This window comes from Fukomys damarensis, unplaced genomic scaffold (genome assembly GCF_012274545.1).
Source record: "Fukomys damarensis isolate Sample0158 unplaced genomic scaffold, DMR_v1.0_HiC HiC_scaffold_28, whole genome shotgun sequence".
Taxonomy (NCBI): domain Eukaryota; kingdom Metazoa; phylum Chordata; class Mammalia; order Rodentia; family Bathyergidae; genus Fukomys; species Fukomys damarensis.
Window position 1 is genome coordinate 13,732,586 of NW_022900940.1, and position 3,306 is coordinate 13,735,891.

At 36.8% G+C, this 3,306-nt stretch overlaps 1 protein-coding gene across 1 annotated transcript in view; it reads left to right on the forward strand.

Moving 5' to 3' along the window:
- Positions 1 to 2,756: 2,756 nt before the first annotated feature.
- Positions 2,757 to 3,306, forward strand: part of LOC117283616 (deleted in lung and esophageal cancer protein 1-like) — a 12,121-nt gene continuing 11,571 nt past the window's right edge. The window contains exon 1 of the mRNA XM_033756995.1: positions 2,757 to 2,837. The gene's annotated coding sequence lies outside the window, so the exon portion shown is untranslated. The remainder of the gene's footprint in view (positions 2,838 to 3,306) is intronic.

A 3,306-nucleotide genomic window follows, 5' to 3' on the forward strand; every position in this document is an offset into this window, starting at 1 on the left:
ATCCTCTGGCCTCAGCCTCCCAAGTAGCTGCAGTCTACTTGAGCTTTAATATATATTTATAGGCTAGAAAATTAATTTTATATAGGTCATTCTTTCAAATCTAAGCTCTTCTTAATTTGTGAATAATCTATATCACTTTGACGTATTTCTTTCTACTTTATAGTGGCTACCACTGGAAACAAATTCATTATATTCAGATATGGTATCCCCCTTACAGATCTCTTTTTAAAGGGCTAAAAATATGTTCATAATCATGCACTACAGTAACATTTCAAGGACCATATTAACATTCATTTCTCATAATTTCAGAACTTTTTGGACAACTTTAATATCCCAACAGATAATAATTAGTGCTTAGTTTTATCATAGATCTGAATTTACTTTGAACTGCAGACTAATTCCTTCCTGTAAGTTGAGCTTCTTTTCCCTCCAGTTTTTGAGACAGGTTCTCACTATGTAGCTCAGGCTAGCTTTGAACTTTGAATGATCTTCCTACCTCAGCCTCCCAAATGCTGGGATAACAGTCATACACCACCATACCTGGCTTATTCCTTTCTATAAAACATTACTAAAGAGCACACGTTGGCTAGGCATGATGGCACAAGCCTGTAATCTCAGCACTCAGGCTAAGGTAGGAGGAATGCCTTGTTCATGGGCATACAGAGTTTCTTCTGAATCCTTTCAGTTTTTCCTGGTATGTATCCAGAAGCATAATTCCTAGATCATATGGTGTATTAGTCTATTTTATGTTAATGTAACAAATTGCCAAGACTAGGTTAATTTATAACCATGAAAAAACTGGTTCTGCTGTCAGAAAGAGACAGCATGATGGGAAAAGAAAAGGTTTTATTAACAAGTTGGGAGCCGTCCATAGTGGGTGTACACCTGTGATCCCAGCAGTCTCGGAGGCAGAGGTAGGAGAATTACAAATTTGAGCGCAGCTTTGACAAACTTAGACCCTATTTAAAAAAGGATGAGATGTAGCCCAATGTGAACCTTCTAGGTTCAATCCCTAGTACCACCACCAAAAGCAGGGCAACGTGGAAAGGCTTACACCTGTGGCTGCCTTGCTGGTGCTGCAGAAAGTTTATAGCACCTTTCCTGAAAATGTTATCTCAGATCTCAGTTGGAACTAGATGGGCAGCAGAGTAGTTTTTTACTCTTCAAACATGGTCAGTTCTGGAATATAGTTTGTGAATGTCATATTTCAGTCTGGAGATCACTGAGCATCCTGGACCTGTAAAACTCAGAAAACATGATTGCTTATTCTTTGAAGGTCTCTGTGTTGTCTTAGCCAATCTATATTTCTTATGAGCTAGAAATGGAGAGGTCACACAAAATGGGTCAGGCATTTTAATTCTACTTTAATCAGTAAGATATAGAGCAAGGTGCTGGGAGCAAAGTTATGATAGTAGTTTTTCAGAAAATTTTCTGAGGTCATACTCCCAAGTATTTAAACTACTCTCCCAAACCCTCTCTTTCCCAGTACTGCCTCATTGGTGTCCAAACTTCTAAAATATGAACCTTTGAGTTCACATTGCACTGAAATTTTATCCAATCCATAGTATGTGGTGATCTTGTTCTTAGTATGTTTCTAAGGAACCAGCATTGTATTTTTCATGGCAGTTATATAATTTTATCTTCCTAGTACTGTACAGAGGCTCCAATATCACTGCATCTTTGTCAGTATTGCATGAGTTTTTAAAATAGTGTACTTTATTTTTTACTACCCATCCTAATGAGTGTGAGATGTTATCTCTTTGGTTTTATATTACCCTAGTGATTAGTGATATTCAACATGTTTTCATTGACCACTTGTATATCTTCTATTATAAGTCATTTTCATGTAATTAGCTTTGATTTCATGACTAGATTTTTACATGAAAATCAGGCAAATGAAAATTCTGAGAATTGTAATGTTTAGTAGAAGTGAAAATAGTGATTATACCAGTAGTTATGATAATCATTTTTTTTTTCCTGAATACAACCTAAACTCTACTGGGGAGAAAAAAGAGAACTTTTGGGGTTCTATAAGGGAAATTCATAAAGTGAGAATTCAGTGTACTTAGGAGTTAGAACTATAGAAAGCATATATGCCAAGCATAAGGTCACAGCAATCAGCCACTGTTATGACCTTGAAGTAAAAGGGGTTTTTGTTTAAACAGTTCCTTCAAAATAGTCCTGCTTTATAAAAATAAGTAGTTCTTTGCTGAGATACTTGTTATTCCCTTAAAAACAAGAGTTCAACTGAGAAATTAATTTTTGGTAAAGTGGCTAGAATACAAGTAAGTCAAATTGGCATTTACTGTGGCTTGTTAAAATGTAGTTCATAATAGCATGCAGTGAATATGACAAGAAATTTGTAAGATGTATTAGAATTATGACCCTTCACTGAAAACTATAAAAGACTGGAATGCGTGATGGTTAATTGATGGTGTCAACTTGAGTAAGAAATGCCTAAAATGGATCAGCATAGTTTTGAGTGTGGCTGAGGGGTTTTACTGGAGACAGAAGATCCACCATTGGGTACCTTGCTGCCTGAATGGTGTGCAGGAGAAACAGAAGAAAGGCTCATTTCTGTTTCTTTGGAGGAGCACCAGTCTTTGCCTTCACCTTGGACATTATCTCCCGGCTCGCCGCTCAGATTCTTCATCTTTCCAGCATGGACCCTTCAGGCTCCAACACAGACTCCAGCCTTCCATCGCAGACCCTTGGCCTTCTCATGTGGACTTGCACAGGACACGACAGTGAGCTCCAGTTCTCTTAGACTCAGTTCTTCGGGTCTCCATTGTAAAGATACATTGCATTCTTCCATGCCTGGCTCTGTGGCGACCATTGTAAGCCAATCTTGTAAGTTCTTATATATAGTTGTATAGCTTATATGTAGTTCTCTAGTAAGCACTGACTGATACAGAATGACTCAGTGACTCATATGCTTCGATGGAGAGACTTGATAGTGGTTATTATTAAAAGTTGATTAAGGATATTTCTTCCCAATTAATACATGTAGTATAATTCTTGTTGACAATAAAATTATTAATTTTTGAAATTCATTTGCAATGTGGGAGATGAATCAAGACAATTTGAAAACATTTCACAACTTGGGTCTGTTACATAGAATAAAAATTAGTGTTGGCTAAAATAACAAACGTTGTATTTATCCAGAAATAAGCAGACTAATAGAAAAGAATTGAAGACCCAGGGCTAGGGATTTAGCTCAGTGGTGCTGCTGCCTGCCTCACAAGCACATGGTCCCAAGTTCAATGCCTGGTACCAAAAAAAAAAAAAAAAAAAAAAAAAAAAAAA